This window comes from Leucoraja erinacea, chromosome 14 (assembly GCF_028641065.1).
Source record: "Leucoraja erinacea ecotype New England chromosome 14, Leri_hhj_1, whole genome shotgun sequence".
Taxonomy (NCBI): Eukaryota; Metazoa; Chordata; class Chondrichthyes; order Rajiformes; family Rajidae; genus Leucoraja; species Leucoraja erinaceus.
This window is the reverse complement of record NC_073390.1, coordinates 17,233,162-17,259,260: the sequence shown is the minus strand read 5'-3', so window position 1 is coordinate 17,259,260 and position 26,099 is coordinate 17,233,162. Positions and strand designations below refer to the sequence as shown.

Here is a 26,099-nt window from a genome sequence, read left to right as displayed (position 1 = left end):
GGGCCGTGTGGGGCTGGGGAACGATGAGCTTTGAGGCTTGGGAGGGCAGGGAGCTGGAAGTGATGAAGTCAGGGATAGTGTTTGTGATAATGACCTGGTGCTCGTCTGTGGGGTCATGGTCCAAGGATATGTCGGAGGAGGTGTCTGAGAGTTGTGTACTGGCCTCAGACTTGTAGAGATCAGCGCACCAGACTACCACGGCACCTCCCTTTTCGGCAGGTTTGATCACCCAGTCTGAGTTGTTGCAGCATGAGTGGAGGGCTGTATGTTCAGGGGGGGAGACGTTAGAATGAGAAAGGGGAGTGGAGAAGTTGAGGCGGTTGATGTCCCGCTGGCAGTTTAAAATAAAAAGGTCTAAAGCAGGTAGATGGTCATGAGGGGGATTCCAAGAGGAGGGGTCCGTTGGAGACAGGAGAAGGGGTCATCACTGGGGGGCGAGGACTCCTTCCTATGGAAAAACGCTTTAAAGCGGAGGCAACGGAAGAAGAGCTCCACATCATGGCGGAGGCGGAACTCATTGAGGACGGAGGGGACCAAAGGTGATGCCTCTGCTGAGGATAGACTATTCGGTATCAGAGAGGCAAGGATGAGGGTTGGGGCCGGAGGAAGGCAGGTGAGTGGACGAAGGCCGAGGCAATGTCTGGTAGGAGGGTGGTGAGTGGTCAGGGAGGAGGGGGGTATGAGGACTATAGTGTGGGTGGGGAGGAGCTGGGGTCACATGATTTAAGGGGGAAGGGGAAGTCCCAGCGGAATGGCCACTGGGGTTCCCTGTGTTAAGGAGGGGAGCACTAGGACCCAGCAGAGTCAGACCTCGTGGTGTGAGAGTCTGCAGCGTGGTGACTTTAGGCCCGGTGCTGAGCCTAGGACTCAGGTAAGGTGACGGCTGCGGCCTGCTGGAGGACGGTGGAGTGTCGAGGGTCGGTAGAGTCAATGTTGGAGGCCGGGTCAGTGGGCGAAGCGTAGGAAGTCCCCGTCAGCGGATGGATTAACACTGTACTAACATTAAATGCTGGAGTAACATTTCCCAAAGATTCTTTGTACCTTTTCATACCTTAGTTTCTCTCTTCCCTGGCTTTCAGTCTGAAGAAGGGTCTCAAGAAACAACACCTATCCACATCCTCCAGAGATGCAGCCTGTCCCATTGAGTTACTCCAGCATTTTGCATCTTTTTGCTTCAATACCTTGATGAATACTGAGACAAAGCGAGCAAACAAACTCTGAAACTTGCTCCAGTTCAAGTAAACCTGTTCACATTTAAACTCATTCATTTGTTAAACTTGAATCACAACTCACCTAATCTTTAGGATTTAATACCAAATCAATTCAACGCCTTTAAAAAAGAAGGGGGGGTAAAAACCTCCAAAGAAATGATTAAGTACAAGTTCGAACTGAATCATGATGCAATGCTGCAGGGTCTGTACATGAAGTATTTATCTTTTTCTTTTCAAACATTGTTAGATGTTTTGTGCACCATTGACCTGCCATAACCCAAGGCACATGCAGAGGTGCCGTTTACAGTTTAATAATATGCTGCCTGATAGATACATTGCCGATGTAGACAAATATTTTTTTAACCCTTCAACTTGTCGCAGAACTTAAAAATGTTGGAGAATTTTAGTTTATAGATACAGCTTGGAAACAGGCCTTACGGCCCACTGCATCCATGCCGACCAGCGATCCCCACACATTAACACCATCCTACACACACTAGGGACAATTTTTTTTTTTCCATTTACCAAGCCAATTAACCTACAAACCTGTACATCTTTGGAGTGTGGGAGGAAACCAAAGATCTTGGAGAAAACCCATACAAGTCTTGGGGAGAATGTACAAACGCCATACAGACAGAACCCTTAGTCGGGATTGAACCCGGGTCTCCAGCACTGCATTGACTGTAAGGCTGCGCCACCATGACCTTTGGTTGGTTCAAGAATCAGATGATGGTGTTGTAATAGGTAAAGTGCGTTGGATAGTCAGAAACAGAGTGTTTTTCTAAACACATATCACAAACAAATAGGATAGACACAAAATGCTGGAGTAACTCAGCAGGACAGGCAGCATCTCTAGATAGAAGGAAGGGGTGACGTTTTGGGAAGAGACTCTTTACACTGGCTACATTCAGAATGCATTTTCCAAATGTGACTTGCCAAATTCGCAGACCACCTAGGGATGATTTTTACCCTAACGTCATAAACAGATTCAGGGAGATTTCATTTAATATTACCAGCAGAGTAATATTTATATAACTAAAAGTCTCATCTTGACCATTTCTTCTCTGCGCTGTATATTGATTCTAGAAAAAATGCTACCATATGTCACTATGATTTTTGGCCATCTTACTCACAGTTCTCCTCTGCTGAGGCAGCCCCGAGGATTTTTCCAATCGATTAAAAAGTTATGAGTGTTTAAAAAATCTTGAGATCTGCTGATGGGTCCTCTCGTCTGTCAATCACCACAATGAAGGTCATGCCCCTTCCGGGGGGGCAGGACTATAAAACCCCGGATGCCTGGACATGAGTCAGTCATTCTGGAAGATCGTGAGGGAGCGTCCACAACTGTGATTCTAAGCTGTGAATCAACTGAACTGTGAGTCTGCTGCCAAATGTACTTGCAATGAATGATTTGTTAGCCCTTAATGACAATGCAATGAGTTGTTTGGCAATTTGGTGGTCTGCACTCTGCTTGAAATGCTATGAAATACAATTTGGTGGCCTGCACTCTGCTTGGAATGGTATGAAATTGAATTTGGTGGCCTGCACTCTGTTCAGAATGCTATGAAAATGAATTTGTTGGCCTGCACTCTGCTTGGAATGCTATGAAATTTAATTTGGTGGCCTGCACTCTGCTTGGAATGCTATGAAATTGAATTTGGCGGCCTGCACTCTGCTTGGAATGCTATGAAATTGAATTTGATGGCCTGCATTCTGCTTGGAATGCTATGAAATTCAATTTGGTAGCCTGCACTCTGCTTGGAATGCTATGAAATTGAATTTGGTGGCCTGCACTCTGCTTGCAATGCTATGAAATTGAATTTGGTGGCCTACACTTTGCTTGAAATGCTATGAAATTAAATTTAGTGGCCTGCACTCTGCTTGAAATGGAATTTCAAGGAATAGCTGTGAGTGAACTGCCAGCCCACCAACTCTGAGTGACTGATCTGCCAGCCCACCAGTCCTGAGTGAGTGAGCTGTCAGCCCACCAGACCTGAGTGACTGAGCTGCCATCCCACCAGCCCTGAGTGAGTGAGCTGTCAGCCCACCAGACCTGAGTGACTGAGCTGCCAGCCCACCAGCCTACCAGGCCTGAGTAGTTGAGCAGCCAGCCTACCAGGCCTGAATGACTGAACTGCCAGCCCACCTGACCTGAGTGACTGAGCTGCCAGCCCAAGAATCCATTCGGCCCACAATGTCCATACTAGCCCTCTGGAAACCCGTCCCTTCGGCCCACAACACTCATACTAGCGCTCCAGAAAGCCCCCCCACCCACTGGCCACCAATATTGGAATTGGTGGAGGGGTGGAATATTGCATTGGGGGACCAGCCCTCCCGTGTGAACATAGGACCCTAGGGTCCCACTTAGTCTAGTAATGTTTAAATGCATCTAGATCTTGAAAGTCAGCATATATTTCATTCTAATTTTGCCATGCACTGTGTTAGAGGAAATAATTCGAATTAGTGCGAATAGGTGATTAATAGTCGGCATGGACTTTGTGGGCCAAAAAGACTGTTTAATCAGATTTTCATTATATTCTTTATGTTTGCTTTTGGATTAATTCCAGTTGTTTTACTTAGTAGTGGTGTGAAAGTAAATTCTGTGGGGAAAACTTTAAAGGTACACATTTCAGTGTCCCAGAAAAATATGTAGGCCCATCCTTTCATAGATCACTGCCACATACATTAATACAAAAGCAAGGTTGAGAACAATTTCAAATATCCATCAAACATGAGACAGCACAGTGGCGCAGCTGGTGTAGCTGCTGCCATGTGATGCCAGAGAACTGGGTTTGATCCTGACCTTGGGTGCTGTCAGTGTGGAGTTTTTACATTCTCCCCATGACCTCCGCATGGTTTCCTCCAGGTGTTCCGGTTTTCTCCCACATCCCTAAGATGTGCTGGTTTGTGAATTAATTGGCCTCTATAAAATTGCCCCGAACTTGTAGGGAGTAGTTAAGAAAGTGGGGTAATAGAATTAGTGCGAATAGGTGATTAATAGTCGGCATGGACTTTGTGGGCCAAAAGGACTGTTTCCATGCTGTATCTCTGAACAAAACTTTAAATTTATCTATCTGCTGTTTCACTGAACTTGCGCTCAGTCCGCAAGGGCTGCTAGATCTCATGGTTGCTAACCCTCTTCCCATTTCCATACTGACCTTTCTGTCCTGGACCTCCTCCATTTCTAAAGTGAGGCCACACACAAACTCGAGTAGCTGCACCTCATATTGTGCATGGGTAGCTTACAACCCAACAATAGATTTCCCAATTTTAGTTATCTAGGCAAACCCTTCCCCCCCCCCCCCCCCCCCCCCCCCCCCCCCCCCCCCCCCATCCATCCCCCCTGCCCCTGATACCCAACCACCATTCTTTTTAATCGGCCACCATCTCTTCCCTGTGCCCGATCTGGATTTGTGCCCATCACTGCCCTCTCCCTTCCTCCATCTACATTCCTTCCTCTGGCTTCACGTTTCACAGCTCTTCTAGCATTATCCCATTTTGTCTTCGTACCTCTGGCCTTTGTCCAACAATTAAAACCCTCCCTTACCTGTATCTACCTATCACTTGCAAGACTCTGTCCTGTCCCTCCACTCTTCCAACTTTCTTCCCTGCCACCTCCCTCCCCCACCATCCTGAAACGTCACCTATCCATGTTCTCCAGAGATACTGCCTGACCCATTGAGTTACTCCAGCACTTTGCATCTTTATTTCCTTGGAATAGTTGTGGCAGAAATTTGGCGACCTTTAGTCAGATGATGGGAATTATCTGCCACTCTTATAGTGCCCCTGTAGGGAGGCTGAAATAGGAGGTTTTTGTAGCAGATTCTAAAATGTGAAAGTATTTATATCCGAATGATTTATAGACAATTATACATGATCCGTCTATCATCAAAACGTATATTGTATATTGAGGCATTTCAGCGTGGGTTGGCACGGTGGCGCAGCAGTAGAGTTGCTGCCTTGCAGCACTAGAGATCCAGTTTGATCCTGACTATGGGTGCTGACTGTGTTTGTACATTCTCCCGCGATTGCGTGGGTTTTCTCCGGGTGCTCTGGTTTCCTCCCACACTACAAAAATGTACAGGTTTATAGCTGAATTGGTTTTGATAAAAATTGTCCCTATTGCGTGCGTGTAGGATAGTGTTGGTGCATGGGCATCACTGGTCGGCACAGACTCGCTGGTGAGCCAAAGGCCTGTTTCCATGCTGTACCTCTAAACTAAACTAAACTAGTTAACCAACAGTCATAAAGAGATTGAAACAAAAGTGTTTGAAATGTTTCCAAGAATAGAAATAATGTGCTGTATCATGCTCAATCTGACCTGTTCTCCCCACTTCAGCCACAGTTATTAGGTTGAACCCCCATGGAATGGACTGAGGTGAACTTAAACCCCATTGACTATTGGGCTGTGAGTGACAACCAGACCACCAGAGACAGAGTCTAAGGTCCCCACATTTCAGAGACTTTGACAAGAAAATTTGGCAAAGAATTTTTCATTCTTTTCAAATGCCTCTGATATTCAATAATAATTAAAAGCAGTTGAAAAAATATTAAAATAATGCACTGGAATGCACATTTAGTTTAGTTTGGTTAAGTTTAGTTTAGTTAATTGTCATGTGAACTGAGGTTCAGTGAAAAGCTTTTTTGTTGCGTTCGATAGAGTTAGCGGAAAGACAATACATGATTACAATCAAGCTGCCACACTGTACAGATACAGGATAAAGGTTACAATGCTTAGTGCAAGATAAAGTCCGATTAAAGATAGTCCAAGGTTCTCCAAATGTAAATAGCTCATTCTAAGCTTCCTCCAGTCTAGTTTCAGCCAATAAAATACTGAGTCAAGCACTTGCACATCTAAAATTTATATTGGAAACATACAATAACAGTTCCCTACTACTATACCTAACCATCGCGGGTTTGATTCTTGTATCTGCTTGGCCAAACCCTCCGAGCCTTGTGCAAGCAGAGTCACTCCAAAAGGTCACACAGTCCAAAGCTTTCTTCCAGAAGATCAACACAGGACCTCGTGGGAGTTACCTTTTATAGGTCCCCAAACCTTGAGGGGCCGAACCATACGGGGGTGGTTTCTTTACAGTCCAATAACAGATATTGATTAAAACAGTATATGATAGACATTTCCCTAACCCAATAATACAGTGACTAATACAATGTATTTGAAAGAAAGTTCTAGAAGGAAGCAAACAAGAATAAACATTGAAACATGTGCCCATTATATTCAAACAGTTTCTCCAAGGCTCAACAGTTTGAACAATCATCAGCGATCCAATCGAAATGATGCATTTAAGGTTCGTTTGCAAAACTGCTATACATTTTATCAATTTAGGAGAAACAAGAAGAACACCTGGACCTGTCTCCATCCTGCATACCAGACTGAGCCTAGACTGGCTGGCGCCGTTCAAAGCCTGTACATTTCAGCTGACAATGTTTAAGCAATTCTGACAAATGCAGGGATCCTCCATTTTATGGTGTCTTTAATTTGGCCAGTATTAACACAATGAAGTAAATGGAAACTTAGGGCTACTCTCTAGTTGTATAGGATTGTTCAGTTGTCTGATCACAGCTAGGCCGAAATTGTCCCTGAATCTGGAGGTATATGTTTTCATAGTTCTGTATCTCTTATCTGATGGGAGAGTGGAGAAGAGGGAATGTCGTCCTTGGTGAGGTGAGTGAGTGAGAGTGGGACTGGTCCTTGGTTATGCTGGTGGCCTTGCCAAGGCAGCGTGATGTGTAAATGGAGTCAATGGAAGGGACTTTGTTTTGGTTGTAAAAGTAATTAAAAAATAAATCATAACAAATTTGGTGAACAACATAAATTGAAAACATAAACATACAGTAAAATAAAGAAAAATAACAACAAAACCTAGTTTTTCATTTTTATATTTAGAGATGCAGCATGGAAACAGGGACGTTTTGCACACCGATCCCATGCCGACCATCAATCACCTGCTCATGTTATCCTTAGTTCTATGTTATCCACGTTCTCATCCACGAGTGGCAAGTTTACAGAGGCCAATTAAACTACAAACCTGCATGCCTTTTTGATGTGAGAGGATACAGGTGCACAACCTTTTATCCGGTGTTCCAGAAACCGAAAAGCTCCGAAAACCGGCCATTTTTTCCGGATGTCGTCTGCGCACCAAAGCTCGCGTTTGGCGCCAAACCTGACCCAAAACGACCCACGGTCAACCCAGGTCTGTACTACTGTAGCGGCTGCCTCCTCCCTGGAGACCGGGAGACGCTTAAACATCTGTAAATCATTGCTTAAATGTTAGTCAGTTAGTTTGGAGGGCTTTTATGTGAAGGGGGTGAAGGGGTAAACTTTAATTCTTAGTCCCCTACCTGGTCGGAGAGGCGGGGAGCGGTCAATGCCTTACCGGGTCGCTGTGCAGTAAGCTCCGCAGCGCTGTGGCCGGTCTGGCCGCGGGCGGCGCCAGTTGTAGCTCCGACCCCGGCAACTCTACCCCTGGCTGCGAGGCGCTCCAAATCCAGCGCGGCCCGCGGCCGGACGCCCCAGCTCCGCGAATGTCGGGAGTCGGCGACGTCGCAGCGCTGGGATGCGGGCAATGCCAAGCTCCGGAGCGCTGTGGCCGCCGACACACAACATCGCGGGAGCGTCGCTGGATTTGGAGGCGCAGCCAGGGGTAGAGTTGCCGGGGTCGGAGCTCCAACCGGCGCCGCCCGCGGCCGGACGGAGCCCCCAGCTCCGCGGCTCCAAATCCAGCGACGCTCCGCGAATGTTGGAAGAAGGCGGCCACAGCGTTCCGGAGCTTGCCGCACGGCGACCCGGTAAGGCATTGCCCGCACCCCGCTGGTATCCCAGCGCTGCGACCAAAGATCCTATAGCGGAGCTCCTCTAGGATCTTTGGCTGCGACGCCGCCGACTCCCGACATTCTCGGAGCTGGGACGTCCGGCCGCGGGCCCCGCTGGATTTGGGGCGCCTCGCAGCCAGGGGTAGAGTTGCCGGGGTCGGAGCTACAACCGGCGCCGCCCGCGGCCGGATGGAGCCCCCAGCTCCGCGAGGTTGGGAGTCGCCGACCAGGTAGGTAGGGGACTAAGAATTAAAGTTTCCCCCTTCACCCCTACACCACCACCACCACATAAAATCCCTCCAAACTAACTGACTAACATTTATGCAATGATTCTATGGGGAGGAGGCAGCTGCAGACTTTTCACGCCCGCGCTATAATCTACGCTTGGACCTTCCAGGGGAAATCCGAAAATGTCCAAATAAAGTGTCTGATTCCCAAGGCTTTCGGATGAGTTGTGCACCTACCAGAAAACCCAGCGGAATTCCATGTGGTGATAGGGAGAATGTGCAAACTCCACACAGCAGCAGCTAAGGTCAGGATTGAACCTGGGTCTCTGGTGTTGTGTGGTGGCAGCTCAACCAGTTGTGCCACTGTGTTGGATCTATTGTTTTAATGAGGTTTAAATTAATGGGCAGGAGTGTAGGAAGAAACTGCAGATTCTGGTTTATACCAGAGATAGACACAACATTTTGGAGTAACTCAGCGGGTTAGGCAGCATGTTTGGCGAAACAAAATAAGTGATGTTTTGGGTCGAAACCCTTCTTCAGACCCAGAGTCAGGGGTAAGGGAAGTTCGAAGCATGAAAAGATTCAGAACAAATCAGAGCCGGCACCGATGACTAAGGAAAGGTGGAGCCCACAATGGGCCACCTTTTGCCTGTGGAAGAGGTGATAACAAAGCAGTATATGGATGCAAACAGTGGAACGGACAGGAATACTAGCGTGGGGGAAGGGCAGGGAGAAGAAATGTAGAGGTTACTTTAAATTAGAGAAATAAATATTCACACTACTGGGCTGTAAGCTGCCAAAGTAAAACATTAGGTGTTGTTCCTCCAATTTGTTCTCCAAAGATGCTGCTTGAACCATTGAGTTACTCGAGCATTTTGCATCTTAAATGAATGGGTTCTCCATTTAGGTCAAATGCAATGCTGACTCCTTCAGGTCTGTTCATTCTGGAGCTGACACTGGAGTCAATAACAAGATACATGCCAGAGTTGGTTGATGGTGCATTGGCAGCAGAAGGCAGTAGCTAAGTAGTCATAGAAACATATAAAATAGGTGCAGAAGTAGGCCATTCAGCCCTTCGAGCCTGCACCGCCATTCAATATGATCATGGCTGATCATCCAACTCAGTATCCTGTACCTGCCTTCTCTCCATACCCCATGATCCCTTTAGCCACAAGGGCCACATCTAACTCCCTCTTAAATATAGCCAATGAACTGGCCTCAACTACCTTCTGTGGCGGAGAATTCCACAGATCCACAGATAGTCAACCTCTACAGGGCAACAATGAAACACTATCTAATCCAGTGTATTTTATTTCAAAATGCTCCAAATGTTATGAGTAATCCTATTGAAAAGGAAATTACACCATGGAAAGAAGATCCTTGTTCTCATGAGCACGCACAAGGGAAATAGAGACACACTCAAGGGGAAAATAGTTCCATTTAATTTGAGTTTTCACTTAAATAATTCACAGCAAACTTTATAAAATGTGACAAGTAATAGACTCCTTGGTAAAAACCGATTATCGAGTTATTTCAAATTCTGAATAGGCATTTTTTATGTCCTAAATGTGGAATGCATTCCTCCAATGTTGATTACTTACTGATAATATCTTGGTGAATCACTCTCATTATTATATTAAGCTCTTTGCCTTTTTTCTTGTAATAGTTAAAATGAAAAATAAAGCCAATATCATATTGGCAGTAAAATAAAAAGTATGCACTGAAGTAAAAAAAATTAATAATTTCTGCTGAGCATCTTTTAATCTCCCACCATGAATATTCCAGAATATGAGTCGGACTTGCATCAATCAAAAAATATATCTGAGATAGACACAAAATGCTTGAGTAACTCAGTGAGACAGGCAGCATCTCTGGAGAAAGGAATGGGTGATATTTCGGATCGAGACCCTTCTTAGAGATATCTTAGAACCATTTGAATATATCTAATGCATTTAATGGCAGTAGATAATATAAAATGTTATATAATGTAGAGAATCACTGCTAACAATGAAACAGCATTTAGCACACCATTGATCACATTTCTCTGTGTGTTTCTGTGATTACTGTTGAATTTACATTGGAAGGTGGGAAGACTGTGTAGTTTCAGGGCTAAGGTTTCATTGAGATACTCTGAGTTTGTGACAATCACCTCGTTAACTATTTAGTCTCTAATCTGATGTATCAGTCTGAAGAAGGGTTTCGGCCTGAAACGTTGCCTATTTCCTTCGCTTCATAGATGCTGCCGCGCCCGCTGAGTTTCTCCAGTAATTTGTCTACCTTATAGAGGAGGTGTTGTGCAAGATATAAGAGAAATTGGAGTCATTTGAATCACCTGAAATTATGTGACTGCTGTCACTGACACTGAGTCACTCTATGACCCTAAGCAGAATTAGGTCATTTGTCCCATCAAGTTTGCTCTGCCATTCAATCGTGGCTGATCTATCTCTCCCTCCTAACCCAATTCTCCTGCCTTCACCTCGTAACACCTGACATCCCACATTCTTCCCACATTCAAGCAAAATAATTTTTCATAAAGTCATAGAGATACAACACCGCTTAGTTCATCCATGCAAACTAACATGTTCCATCTAAAGTTACTCCCATTTACCTGTATTTGGCCCATATACCATTAAAGTTTTCCTATCCATGTAACTGTATTAGCCTGCCCAAACTCTCCCTATAGCTTGGACCTCACGTCTTGGCACCATCCACTTTAATCTTCACTGTACTTTCCACACTTTCCAGCTTAATGGCATATTTCCAAGAGCAGGATGATCGAAGCTGAACACAATACTCCATGACTTGGACAATTGCAAAACGATGTCCCAACTTCTATACTCAATTCACTCTGATGAAGGCCAGTGTGCTAAAAGCCTTCTTCAACCATATCTTCAACCATATCTGCTTGTGATGCCACTGTCAGGGAACTATGCACTTGTTCCACAGAGGTCCTCAGGGCCCTTCCACTCACTGTGAAGGTCCTGCCCTTATTTGACTTGCTCAAATACAGCACCTAACACCTATCTAAATTTAACTCCATTAGCGATTCCTCTGCCTAGTTGCCCAGTTGATCAAGATCCCACTGGATTTTGTGATAACCATTTTCACTGTCTGACACCACCAATTTTACAGTTGTCTGCTGCAAACTTACTTCAATAAGAAAATACAAGGTCAATGGTTCAGCCAATCGGAAAACTCTAATCTTGTATGCCTCAACACTTTCCCCATGAATTTTGAGGTAATTAGATTTGCATTGCAGCAGTTATTTGTTTGCAATTGACCCAGAAAAATTGGGACAATGTTGCAGGTCAGTAAATCTCACTGTGGACTTTGAAAACATCGTGTTTTGTAATCACACCATTTCAAAGTATTAGGTGAACCACAAAGCATTTATTAAAACCCATGCAGATAGAAAAATACATACTGTTACATTCAACGCATCGTCTTACAGACCAAACTAAGGGACGAGCAGGCTGTTATCAGTGGCTGCATTCCTACTCAAATCCCGGACTGCATTACACAGTGGAATGTGTATCATGCATAATATATGTGGTGAAGGTTATATTGACAGAAATTAATGTGGTAGATCTTCATCCTTCCTTTAAAGAAGCCAATCATAATTAAACAAGCATATAGTGGAGTATATAGAAAAACACCAATATGAGGGGTGTGCACTTTACTTAACACAGTCCTTGTACTTTGGATGTGGCTTGCAGACGCAACCCGTGCACGTACAGTACCCACCATTTTCGCCCTTCACTGGAGATTAAATAGGAGAAGGGAGTGATACTGCAGGTCGGACCGGTGTTGAGGGTGAGGATGGAGATCTCAGCAGCAGCCGGGGAGGCGAAGCAGCGGGCAAAGCTTCTGGACCGGGGTCAGCAGGCAGTTGTGGGACAGTGGGACTGGAACTGTTGGACCGTGGAGGAGACACAGCTGTGTAGCCAGGATAGTCGAGGCGGCACTGGCTCATTGACCAGCCGAAGGTGTTGTTGGGTACGTCTGTGGGTGCCATCATCAACAATGACCAGGTAAGAGCGCGGCTCAGGAGTAGTTCCTTGAATGACTCCCAGCCGGTCGTAGCCTTTTGCCGTTTGCAGGTGGACAATCTGTCCACTTGGTCAGAGGCGGAAGCGGTGTGTTTGACTTTTTGCGTATCGCGTCGCTGTTGGAATTTTGCCTGGATCACAAGAATCAGTTTCAGGGAAATAAATGAGGGAATGGGAATGTCCTGAGAACACATAGGCACGATGGGCTGAATGGCTACTTTTTCTGTGATAAGAAAATATGTGAGGATCACAAGACTATACCTACGACCTACCTGATCAGGGCAAAGGCAGTGCGCTGTATCTCAACAGACGTATGAAACTTCAAACCGCTACTGTAACCTTTCTTAAATTACCGATGTAAAATATAGTCCATAAAAATCTATCAGTATGATAATATGATATTATGATTTTATGATATTGATCAGTATGCTTCCAAGATCGGACCTTGAACCTGTCGGTCACTATTATCAGTGTTAGAGTAATAGCTTCATCACATGAGTGTGCAAGTCCATGTATCCTACCATGTAAAGCATTAAGGGGCTGTCCCACTGTACGAGCTAATTCAAGAGCTCTCCCGAGTTTAAAGTAAAACAAACTCGTGGTAAGCATGTAGAATGTATGTAGCGGGTATGTCGGAGCTCGGGTCACCTCTTAGCGGCTCGTAACGCTAAGGGCAGGTACCCGGGAAACGCGGTAAGCTTGTGAAGACTCGTGAAGATTTTTCAATATGTTGAAAAATGTCCACGGGAGCCCCGAGTACCTACGAGCGGCTACTACCGTAATTCTCCCAGTTCGATTCGGGGGAAACTCGGTAGAACTATTGAATTAGCTCGTAGAGGGACAGCCCCATTAGAATCATTTCTGCTCTGCTCATCAAAGGAAAAACAGTTAATATAAAGTAATGCAAATGTACCTTTATCATTGTAGTCCTTACAACACACGGTGCACCATGGTTTTCTTGCATATATCTTTCTCCTTTGGGCTGCCAATACCATCAGGTTGTTTGATTCTCTGCGTAATGGTCTGTAGATATCATTAGGATGAAGTGCGAAATCCTTATGAAGAGGTGGCTACAGTGGGATGGTGTAAGTGCTCACATTTTATTTCTTCCCTCCCTCCAACCTATTTCTTTCCTATGAACCTCCTCAGCAGAGAGCACTTCAGTAACCACAGTAGGGTATGTTGGTTGATTTAAAGGCTGATTCTTAGATTGAAAGCTGGTGATGAGATGATTTGACAAAGAAAACAATAGCTTTAAATTCTACGGACTAAGTGCTGACAGATTCTGTGAAACGCTGCTCTGCTTAAAAATGATGTGTTCTTTAACCATTTGAAAAATCCATTCCCTTTGTACTATATAAAATATTTAAAGTGTAATAGAAAGCTGCTAGTGATCTGTAAGAAATGAATGGTGCAGAAGCATTCCGGTGATGCCTTAAACAATAAATGTAAAATCCAAGTTATTATAGTTTTTTCAGAATTGAAATGCTTACTAATGTGTTTGTAACCTCTGCATTTTAATTGTTACTTGACTAAAGGGGACCCGTTAGGTCCCGTCCCCTCATCGCATATTTGCGGGGGGGGCCGGGGGCGGCCTGCGACGTCACACACACTAACCACCCCCCACACAGACACACACTAACCACCCCCCACACGCACACACTAACTCCCCCCCCCACCTTGATATTATATAATATTACTCACTCGTTCCTTTTACCTCATCCCCCGCCCTATCCACTCTCGCATAGCTCCCAACTGCGCAGGCGAGGCTAGAGAGGGTGGAGGGGAGGAGGGATAGAGAGAGAGAGAGAGGGCAGAGAAAGGGAGAGAGAGAGGGCAGATACAGAGAGAGAGAGAGAGAGGAAGAAGAGAGAGGGGGAGAGAGAGAGAGGGAGAGAGACAAGGAGAGAGAGAGAGAGAGAGAGAGAGAGGGAGAGAGAGAGAGGAGAGGAGAGAGAGAGAGAGAGAGAGAGAGAGAGAGAGAGAGAGACAAGGAGAGAGAGAGAGAGAGGGAGAGAGAGAGGGCAGAGACAGAGAGAGAGAGAGGGCAGAGACAGAGAGAGAGAGAGAGGGCAGAGACACAGAGAGAGAGAGGGGGCAGAGACAGATAGAGGGAGAGAGGGCAGAGACAGCGGGCGAGCGGTCATGGACCCGAGGACGCGAGCGAGGGGGGCGCTCTAGGGCAGAGACAGAGAGAGGGCCTCGGGCGGACTGCGAGCAGGTGGGGCCACAGCGAGCGGGCGGGCCCACCACGAGCAGGTGGAGCCACGGGCTCACAGCGAGTGGGCGGGCTCATGGTGAGTGGGTGGAGCCATGCTGAGCGAGCGGGCGAGGGGCAATAAAAGGACTGCAAGTCGAGGGGGGGGTGACGTCACTCGCCGCTCATAGAAAACAGTGCGGAGCAGACCCATTGTGTCGTAATCAGCTCGTTTTCAGATATTTCAGATTTGTGAACATTTTCATAAATCTCGAGAAATAATGCATGAATTTTTCAGGTAAGACAATTTCTGAATCCACGAGATAAAACTCTACAGGAATATGTAACCATTTTATCGTTAGTGCGTCACACACACACACACAAACACACACACACACGCACGCATGCACGCACGCACGCACACACACATCCACACACACACATCAGCGTTTTATAATTATAGAGATATTTTATCTTGAAAACTTCTAATATTATGCAAGACAGAGCAATTAAATGAAAATAATTTATATTACCTTGTTATTAAATGATTTAAATTGGGTGATCTTAATAAGATAATAATAATATTATGCAAGAAAGAGCAATCCAATAAATGGGAAAGAAGTAATTATAATTACCTTATTACCCTTAAAAATGGATTAAATCTGGTGTCGTGTTGTATTTCTTTTAACAGAGGATAAGCAAATGGAATTTCGTTGATCAGTTTTGTGCAATGACAATAAACATATTCTATTCTATTCTATTCTAAACAAGGATGCTGGTTTACACAAAATGACACAAAGTGTTGGAGTAACTCAATGGGTCATGCAGCATCTCTGGAGAATGTGGGTGGATGATGTTTTAGGTTGAGACCTTTCTGTGTTCTCCAGAGATGCTGCCCGACCTGTTGAGTTACTCCAGCACTTTGTGCCCTTTTGAGTATTAACCAGCATCTATAATAGTTCCTTGTTCCTCTACAATAGTTCCTTGTTTCACCATCTCTGGAGAACATGGATAGATGATGTTTTGTGTCTGAAGAAGGTTCCGAACTTGAAATGTCACCTTTCTGTGTTATCCAGAGATGCTGCCCGACCTGTTGAGTTACTCCAGCACTTTGTGCCCTTTTGAAATTAATGACGCTCAACTGTTTGCTGCCTGTTAGAAGTCAACCTGAACCCCAGTTCCTGGTGGGCAAAATAATTATAATTTTTATTCCAAGTAACCATCTTAACTGATTCTTTAGAGATACAGCAGAGAAACAGGCTCAATCAGCAATGATATTAGTACACTAATACTATCCTGCACTCTAGGGACAATTGTAAAAGTAAATTACCCTATGAACCTGTATGTCCTTGGAGTGTGGAGGAAACCGGAGCAACCGGAGAAAACCCACACAGTCACAAGCGAAAGTTTAATGGAGATGTGAGGAATAAGTTTTTTACACAGAGAGTGGTGGGGGCCTGGAACACAATGCTATGTGTAGTGGTTGAGGCAGATATGATAGTGGCATTTAAGAGCCTTTTAGAGAGGCACATGAAAGTGCAGGGAATAGAGAGATATGAATCATGTAGAGGCTGATGTGATCAATGTAACGTGGCATCATGTTCGACACTAACATTGGGGGTGCAAAGGTAATTTCTGTACTGTACTGTTCAATGTACAAAGATTATGCAATGGTTGTTGATATGATGTTAGCATTTATACTCCATGGGCAAACATTATAATGACCCACCCAGATTGATTTTGTTCACAATAAATGAATGGAAACAAGTAATACAATCCTCAAAATTCTGCTTGAGATCCTAAACTCCCATTAAATGAAATAGAATATAATTTGATTTATTCATACATTGCAAGACACCACCCCACTATGGTATTTTCACTATCCATTGCAAAAGTGAATCGGGAAGCTTAAGTATGGTAAAAATATTTGAGAAATGGTGCTAAGGCGCAGCAGTTAAGTTGCGTCCATACAGCACTAGTGCCTCGGGTTCGATCCTGACTACGGCTGCTGTCTGTATGGAGTTTGTACATTCTCCCCATGATTACGTGGGTTTCCCCTGGGTGATTTACTATTCTCCAAAGATGTACAGCTTTGTAGGCTAATTTGGCTTTGGTAAAATTTGTAAATTGTCCCTAGTGCATAGGATAGTGCTAGTGTACAGGGATCGCTGGTCGGCACGGACTCGGTGGGCCGAAGGGCCTGTTTCCGCGCTGTATCTCTAAAACTATTAAAAAATAACTAAAATGCGTCATTTCCACTGCTGTCCTGCAAATGGATGAAGGAACAATAAGGCTAAACAATCAAATGAATTGAAATAAGATGATTTCAATTAAAAGATGCCCGCCTACATTATAAAATGTCCATGTTAATGCTGTAATTTGTAAAAGTTCAATTGAATATTCTGGGGAAAACAATCCTGTCTGAACCATTTGTAATGTAAACTACCAGCAATTTTAATCAAGGGATTACTGAACTTTTGATAAAATGGAAGACTCAAATGTCTATTCCAATTTTATCTGAAGGAGCATTCACACAGCAATTAGATTACCCATGTTCTATGGTAATTCATGAGTGCAACCCCAGGACGCCTAGAAAACAATTTAACAATTTCAATATCAGATCTACTGGGGAAGGGGTTGAAAATCAGAACGTTTTAATGAGGCAAAAACCTACCTGAAATTTTTCCTGTTGCCAGCTTCAGATCATATCATCAGTTATGATTTATCATGCCTTGTTTTCTATTCTGAACTGTAGATGCAATCTTAATTTACAAATTCAAATTATGATTTGGCATTTTAAGATGTGACAAAACAGTGCAGCCTTTCAAAGTTCCCACAGTCACTAATAGGCATGAAAATAGTTTTCTGTCACAAGCAACTATGCCAATCCATCAGACATTAATTAAAAACTAATTCTAAAATAACACAATGGCATGGGATTTTCTATTAAAAAATTGTCAAAACTTGTTGCCATCATTATTCCAGCAACTTTGGAAATTTATTGGCATTCTAAAGATTAAACTATTTAGACCAACAAGTCTCTTGTGTGTTTGTATCTTATTTTCTTTAAATATATATTTCAAAATATAAAAATATAAGGCGAGAAGGGAGGGATTTATGAGGAACCTCAGAGGCAACGTTTTCACTCATGGGTTAGTCTGTATCTGGATGAGCAGTCGGTGGAAACTATGGAAGCAGATACATTTATGACTTTAGAAAGGTAGACACAAATTACAGAAAAACGATGGATGACGTTTCGGATCGGAACACCTTCTCCACTTCTCCCGTCTCTCATGGTCTCCCCCAGTGGCCTTCTGCCCTCTCTAGACCCTTTCATTTCTAATGGCCTGTCGGGATATTAACTGTCTTAACTATGACTTTAAAAGACAGATTCATGGATAGGATATGTGTCAAATGCAGGCAAATTGGACTAGCCCAGAATGCCAACTTGGTCAGTATGGACAAGGTGGCCAAAGGACACGTTTCAGTGCTCGATTTCTCTATGACTAAATAAAGAATTTCAAAATTAAAGTTCGCGTACAATGTTTCAGCTTCACCGTTGGTCACAGATTTGTTCCAACTTTGGCTTAAAATGAAGTAAACGTGTTTTCATGTGTTTGGCTCCTCAACTCACTTGATTTTATAGCGGCAGGTGGGCCTCAGGGAATTGCTAGAGTTCTCATAGGCAGATAAGGGAAGATCCTGTCACGGAATCATAAGTTCATATGTTCATAAATCATAGCAGCAGAAGTAGGCTATTCAGTCAATCGAGTCTACTCTGCCATTCAATCATGGCTAATGCACCTTTTCCTCTCATCCCCATTCTCATGCCTGGTTAAATGCCCGCTAAACTTTATTATACTTCTTAAAAGTGTCTCCACTCCATCTCCCCCTCTTCTCTCCATCTCTCCCCCTCTCTCCCCTTCTCTCCAACCCCCGTTCTTTAAAGGACTTACCGTTACTGTGCAGCCGTCTTTTATCTTCCTCTTCATTGTGGGTGTGAATTTCAGACAGCGCTCCCCTGCTTTCCCTGGCCGCCGCGTTTGCGATGAGTGTGTGTGTGCGCAGTCGGTCGATCCAGCTCGCGGTGTCATCGCTGACGGTCGATCGAGCTCGAGGTTTTTCAGGTGAATGCCCTCGAGCTTGCAGATCGAAGACATTCTTCTGAACTCATGGATTAGGTCGCCACAATGCGATAGCCCCTTAAAAGTGCGTCCTTTTATTCTGAGCCTGTGCCCCCTGGTCCTTGACTCTCCCACTAGTGGATACATCCTCACCACATCCACTCTATCCATGCCTTTCACTATTCAGTAAGTCACAATTATCAAACTTATTTTTCAAAGGAATATGACCGATGCTCTTTTCCTTGTTCTCGGTACAGGCAGCAATGCAGTCTGCCAAGTGGATCTGTCTGTTAAACTATGAAGGGTTATTCAGTCTGTTTCTTTGCAGATGATTCAGGTATACTTGTAAAATCCAGTGTTCAGGACAAATATTAGAAGGTACTAGATTTTAGACCAGACTTTAGAAATACAATGCCGAAACAGGCCTTTCGGCACAACAGGTCTGTGCCGACCACCAAACACTCCACACACTAGCACTATCCTACACACGCGGGACAATTTACAATTTTTTTTTTACCGAAGCCAACAAACCTACAAACCTGTACTGTTTTGGAGTGTGGGAGAAAACTGGAGCACCCAGAGATCACCCACACAGTCACAGGTAGGCGGCGCGGCTCTGGCCAGCAGCGGCCTCTGCAGTCTGTCCGCGTTTTTATTATTTTCTGTCTGTGTTTTTAATGTAGTTTTTGTTATTTTTTGTTGGGGTGTGTGTGTGTGGGGGGGTGGGGGTGGGGTGGGGGGGGGGGGAAACTTTTAAAATCTCTCCCTGCACTGGAGACCCGACTTTTTCTCGTCGGGTTCCGTTGTCGTTGAGGCCGCAACGAGGAGCGGCCTCCAACAGGAAGAGACTGGGGACTCAGGTGCCGACTCACCGTTGCCATCGCGGAGCTGGCCGAGACCGGAGCGGTGGAGGAACGCTGCTGCTGCTGCTGCTGCTGCTGCTGCGATGCCGATGCCGCTGCTGAGTCGGGGGCTGCTGCTGCGGGTCTGCGGACAGCGGCGCCAGGAGCCCGCGGATCCCTGGAGAGAGACCGCTTTTCGGGGCTCCTGCAACGGAGAATTCTCCCGCCCGAGTTGCGGGGTTGAAGAGCTCATGGAGCGGGGCCTCACTACACCGCCCCGCGCGGCTGGAATGGCCGCGGGTACTTGCGAGCGCACACCGGGGGCTCCAACACCAAGACCCGGTGTGCGACCTCGCACCACCCGGCGTGGCTTCAATGGCCGCGGGACAATCGCCATCGCCAGCCGGGGGCTTTGACTTTGACTCTGACATCGGGGGGGGGAGAGTGCAGTGGAGAGATAAGTTTTTTTTTGGCCTTCCATCACAGCTATGTGATGGATGTTTATGTAAAATTGTAATTATGTTGTGTCTGGGTCTATTTGTGTGTAATGTATGGCTGCAGAAACGGCATTTCGTTTGGACCTCTAGGGGTCCAAATGACAATTAAATTGACTCTTGACTCTTGACTCTCTTGACTCTTGAGGGAGAACGTACAAACTTCGTACCGGCAGCACCCGTAGTTAAGATTGAAACTGAGTCTCTGGCACTATAAGGCAGCCACACTATCACTACACCACTGTGCCATCTGTACTTTCACCCAGAAAGTATTAAATCTTTGAAAGTATTCACCCAAATGGGTGTGGAGATATGGTTGCTGACTATATTCGTGACCAGAGATGCACAGATTATCAGATTTTAAGAGAGATATAGGGTTAGTGCAGGGAAGTGCCACTTAAGTAACAGAGCAGTCCTGATCTGGTTTAATGATGGAACAGATCAAAGGAATTGAACAGCCTCCTATTTCTGGTATTCCTCTCTACACAAGAATGATGGTGGAAGGGCCTGGAGAAAGCCGAGCATTGCAATGAACTGTTCCAGCCCCAGCCATGTTCAACATAAACATGAATATCTCGCCACCAGCCAAATCCCAAAAGCACAACCATGCAGAGAATGTGTGCACTGGCACCAGGCTTTAACCATCTCGGAGCTGAGGAAGACCTCAAGGTACCGCAAAACTGTTCAATTACGCCAAGACCTGGTGCCTCCAATCCCAGGACTAACCAGAGTTTCAGGTCTCTTTCATTCCCATCATGCTCGAAGAGAACTAAACATCATGATTAACATACAAGTTAAAGCACGATACACAACAATTTTTAACACTAAATGAACACTACTCACAAAAGTCAGAAAAGTAGGAAAAGTAACTGAAGATTATGACATTTAAAAAACCTGTAAAACTCAATCCTCAGATTTTTTGTGATATGGAAAATAAATGTTTGTACCCCATTATATCAAGTCAGCAACACACAAACAGGCCACTTGTCCAAGTGGACTGTACAGGTTATAAAATGGCACAAAGTGTTGGAGTAACTCATTTACTCCAGTCAGTTCAGTTCAGTTTGGTTTATTGTTATGTGTATCGAGTTACAGTGAAAAGCTTTTTGTTGCGTGCTAACCAGTCAGCGGAAAGACAATACGTGATTACAATTGATCCATTTACAATGTATAGATACATGATAAGGGAATAACATTTAGTGCGAGGTAAAGTCAGCAAAGTCTGAGCAAGGATAATCCGAGGGTCACTAAAGAGGTAGATAGTAGTTCAGCACTGCTCTCTGGTTGTGGTAGGATGATTCAATTGCCTGATAACAGCTGGCAATAAATTGTCCCTGAATCTGCTGGTGTGCGTTTTCACACTTCTATACCTTTTGCCTGCATTTAGTGTCCATCTTCAGTGTTACCCATCATCTGCATTTCTTTCCTGCACATAAGCCTGCTTCTGTTGGGGAGCTGTATTATGTAAAGCGCCTCTATTATGTATGCCACTCTGACATTCTCGTGTCATTTTGTTGCTCTGGCATCAGTAATCAACCAATTCCTTATAAGCGAGTGTAGTGCTATGACTACACCAGAGACCCCATATTATTATTTTTCTAACTAAGCATGACGTCCATGGAGTCAACCAGCACATTTGAGGTCTCTGAGCAAAATGAGCCTGTAGTTTAGTTTAGTTTAGTTTTGAGGTACAGCACAGAAACAGGGCCTTTAGCGCATCAGGTCTGCACCGACCAGCGATCACCATTCACTAGTTCCATCCGACACACTAGGGACAATTTACAGAAGCCTATCAACATACAAACTTACACATCTTTGGAAACCAGAGCACCTGGAAAAAACCCACATGATCACAGTCAGAATGTACAAACTCCATACAGACAGCACCCGTAGTCAGGATCGACTCGGGTCTCTGGTGCTGTAAGGCAGCAACTCCACAGCTGCGTCACACTGTGCCACTCTTCATTTTAGTCCAGTTTTAATACTGAAGAAACCAAGAAACACACCTTGGGTAAGCGATCAAACTCATAGCAAGTTCTGTCATTTACACCTGGGGCAGGTGTAGATGGAGGCATTAAAACATAATACCAAATAAAATAGTGTTAAATAGATTTTGATGCATGAAATTTTCAAGTCAGCTGGTTGGTTTCTCTACTGTTTGGTTTTCTTTTAATTCATTTCAAGAAGACTTACACGTGGGTTAAATTTAACCAACAAAGTATGTTTAAATGGTAAATATTCTATAAGGGACATTTTATATGCCAATGAGCTTTACCTCAAAGGCAAGCCAGTGTAGCATTTTTAAGGAAGGAAGGCTGGAGATGGATTTTGCTTTCTGTTAAAGCTAGGAAGCAGTTTAATATTTTATAAATATCCTAGACAAAGAAACACATTATAAAATACCTGTAAATAGTCAAAGGAACAATAAAATAAATAAAATTAAAATTAAAATTACTAAGTAAATATTAAACAGATTAAATGACCTCCTATTCTCCAGGTTAGAAATCCCGATTCAGCTGAGTGGAGGTTTGGTTGGCTTGAGATCACAGAGGGTGATTCCCCATTGTAACCCATTGATTCTGCTGCTGCTCACCATGGAGTCCAATGTGACAGATGGACTCAAGGATGAGATATTCAAAGCTGGGGCATTGCCAATAGTACAGTCAATTTGACCGGGTTAGTTCCTGATATTATAGAGACATAGGATGTATAGTCTCTTTCCATCCCTATTGATGATTACTCTTCTGGCATGGAGCTCCACACTAATTTATTTGCCCAATCTACATTTCCCACATTTCTTTATAACAGAGAGAGTGGCCATTTGTCCCATCAGTCCATGCTAGCTCACTGAGAAATCTACTTATCTTCCCTGTAAACTCCTGACTGCACATTCCCACCAATTCTACCTGCACAAGAGGTAATCTACAACAGTCAATTAACCTATGAATCTGCGTGTCTTTTAGTCTTTAGCGATACAGCACGGAAACAAGCCTTTCGCCCCACTGATATCGTGCCGACCAGCGATCACCCTATACACTAGCACTATCCTACCTACACACTGGGGTCAGTTTACAATTTTACTGAAGCCAATTAACCTACAAGCCTGTACGTCTTTAGAGGGTGGGCGGACATCAGATCATCAAGAGGAAACTCATGGTGTCACAGGGAGAACGCACAACATCGTACAAACAGCACCCATAGATGGGATCGAATCCCGGTCTGTGGCACTGTAAGACAGCAACTCCAATGCTGCGTCACTGTGCTGCCCCAAATGTCTTTGGGATGTGGGAGGAATCAAGAGCACCCGGAGGATAAGCACGTGGTCACAGGGAGAAACTGCAATCTCCACACAGACAGCACGGTATGTCAGAATTGAACTTTAGCTGTGGAGCCATGGGGCAGCAGCACTACCTCGCTGTGCTACTGTGCCAACCAACTCCACATGGTGTTTTAACCTGTTGACACCAATAACTGCTTAAGGAATGAATTCCACATCCTGCCTTACCATCCACTCCTACACCCGGACATGTACGTCTTCCATTATAACAGTAAATATAAAAGAATATCCATTGGGAATCCTATATTTAGTCCTTAAAAGCTCTCTCTATGGGTGATGCAAAAGTAGTTATCCACCAGTGGGAGGGATTGGTACTAAATTCATATTCATATCATCATAAAGAACTTGCCCATCTCTTTAAATACTTCTTAGCTCTTACTGATTCTGTCTTTGCTTCCCTGGTGCATTTTAAGGAAACCATGTGGGATTGTATGGAACTGGCACCTTTCACCCCATTTAATGGACGTTAATGAGTTGGACAAGGTCTCAGCGGGTGAATTGTGCAGAGCCCAGACACGCATTGGGTTTTCCTTGTAGCACCAGAGATAAATGGCTCCTTCCCAAATTTGTGAGCCAGAAAATCATATTTGCTGCAATTTAGTGTCACATGAAGTCCAAAAATGGAAGGAACACGAAAGAAGTACCCTTGTATGTTTCAGCTTTTCACATTGCTGCTGGCTGAGAGATAGAACTGCAGGTGAGAAGGTACTCACACTGTCAGTTGACAGCCAAAGAGTTACCGAGTTTATCCATTTTTATCTTATCATGAATTCCTGTCCAGCAGAAGTCCAAATAGGGTGAGAAATCCTGGGCTCGTTCTGCCTGTTATGCGCAGAATATTTTATGGTGTGGGGGCAATGATTGTTCGGTATTGTTGACAATGCAATTTAGTAAAACCCCAAAGAGTTGCATCTCCTTACCAAGTTTTGATGTATGAGGAAAAACACATCACACTGTCTGAGTTGGGCCGTTTTAAACATGTGTAAAGGCGGCTGTGGTATATTACTGTGGTTAATTCTCTCTCCCTCCCCCATCTCCTCCTTCCTCCCCCCTCCCCTCTCCCTTCTCTCTACCCACCAACCCCCACCGCCCAAGTCGGAAGATTTATTTTTAAAAAGAGAAACAATAAAAGAGGCGGCACGGTGGCACAGCGGTAGAGTTGCTGCTTTACAGCGCCAGAGATCTGGGTTCAATCCTGACTATGGGTGCTGTCTGCACGGAGTTTGTATGTTCTTCCTCTAACCCATGTGACCTTTCTCTGGTTGCTCCATTTTCCACCAACACTACAAAGGTTCTGCGATGTATCTCTAAACTGAACTAAACTATACTAAAAGAAAGAAGGTGAAACAGACTCATACAATGCAGTGGTTCTGATCGAAAGGATAGCAGAGGATAGCAGAGAGACAGGACCATTGGCACATCCAAATGTAATATAAAATGTAATATCAGGGATAAGGGAAGGGAAGCTATATGGTGATTCCAACACCTGCTAGGTTGCAACAGAGAATGACAGGAGCAGAATAAGTAGCATTGTTGGGGCAGGCAGCAACTGTGTTTTTCGATGGAATACAGTACATGGATCCACAGTGCCACCTACTTATTTGATGTTAAATTGCACTGCCCCATCATAGTTGCTGTGCTTTTTCGCTCACAGCTTCTCTCCAAGAAGAATAATGAAGAGAAACCCTCGCCAGGCTTGATCAAGTACGCCTGGCCTCTGTCGGCAGAATCCCACACATCCCTGCACAGGCGCAACCACGAGGCCCTCAAAGGACTCCCCGACAGAGGCAAAGTCCAGGAGCAAACTATCCGCTTAGAAGTTTCCCACCTTCTCTGAACCGTATCTGCACAGCCACCGCAGGAGAAGCGGGAGAGAGAGAAAGAACAGCTTTGAAAAATAACACCTTTGTTATTGCAAGTGTTAGTAATGAAGTTGAATTTGCAGATGGCCCCATGGTTTCTGTAGTCTTCACCAAACACAGATGGAAAATGGTCCCTTTGAACTGTTCAAAAAAAAAATCTGTTACCACAGCTTTCTATGGGGTCTGAGAGGCAGCCTTCAGTGACTTCAGTCTGCCTGATTTTCAGGGGCAGGTGCTGAGAGAAAGTCTGATTTTTATTTCCCTTTAAAAGACAGATGTACTCATAAAAAGGCTGCTGAGTAAACAAGGATGAAAGCAAGTTTGAATGTAATTTGTTTTTTTGTTTCATGTTTTTTTCTTGTTCATGACTAAAACATATAATTGAATCAGAATACTACAAAGAAGAGTAGTGGACTGACTTTGAAATCTTTGAAATGACACCCAGATGAGGAATTGGGTTCAGAAGGGTTTCACTTTTAAGTTGTGGCATTTTGTTTCTCTTTCTCTCTGGGACTGAAAGGATTCTTGATAGCATTTGATATTATCATTCCATTTTCAGGGAAGTTAATTTAAAATGCATAAAAGTTCAAGGATTTAAGGGTTATTATTTTAAAAGTCTGTAACAACTGCACATGCTGTGTCTGATGTTGTTATCAGGCTTTTTTGAGCCTGCAATGATTTTTCTATTGGTCTGTCAAGCCTACCACGGCTAAATCCCTTTTGGAGTTATGCTTGTGTAATCACTCTTATGATCAATTTCTGAGCGAGAAAATCAGGCAGCCTGATCTTTCTGTGTCCCTGCAGGTCTCACAATCAGGCTATAGAATGCCTGATTACAGACTGCTGCTAAGTGTCTTGCTTTACATGAAAAAACAGAACAAAATCAAACCAAGGTCCGCTATATTATATATGTGAGGGATAGCTG

General features: G+C 44.4%; 1 long non-coding RNA gene across 1 annotated transcript; it reads left to right on the top strand.

The window, feature by feature from the left end:
• The first annotated feature begins 785 nt into the window (after positions 1-785).
• On the top strand, positions 786-25,491 carry LOC129703326 (uncharacterized). Its single transcript, XR_008724543.1, has 2 exons — positions 786-871; positions 24,967-25,491. It is a non-coding gene; the product is annotated as an uncharacterized LOC129703326 (long non-coding RNA).
• The last annotated feature ends 608 nt before the right edge of the window (positions 25,492-26,099 follow it).